Source organism: Penaeus japonicus, unplaced genomic scaffold (assembly GCF_977035675.1).
Source record: "Penaeus japonicus unplaced genomic scaffold, GWHDUDI00000001_assembly GWHDUDI00000038, whole genome shotgun sequence".
Taxonomy (NCBI): Eukaryota; Metazoa; Arthropoda; class Malacostraca; order Decapoda; family Penaeidae; genus Penaeus; species Penaeus japonicus.
Window position 1 is genome coordinate 15,560,635 of NW_028234440.1, and position 324 is coordinate 15,560,958.

A 324-nucleotide genomic window follows, 5' to 3' on the forward strand; every position below is an offset into this window, starting at 1 on the left:
TCCTAATAATTGACTCTTTGGTAAGTAGACACATGCGGAACTATTCATGAGTAAAAAATGTATAAAAAAAGAAAAAAAAACAAAAAAACACAGTGGACAGTCCGACTCCCGTCATAAAAAGAAAATTCGACCTTGAACTATAATGATAGTTTGGCGATATATTTTGGTTCGGAAATTCATAGGCGGTTTAATTATATTGCAAATCTTTCCATAGACTTCTAAAACCATTCCGAGACACTAGACTCTTCTGTATCTACTCTAATTCTAGACTTTTTTTTCTATATCTATCGAAGCAAAGATCTTCTTAAGAGTTTAGTGATGACT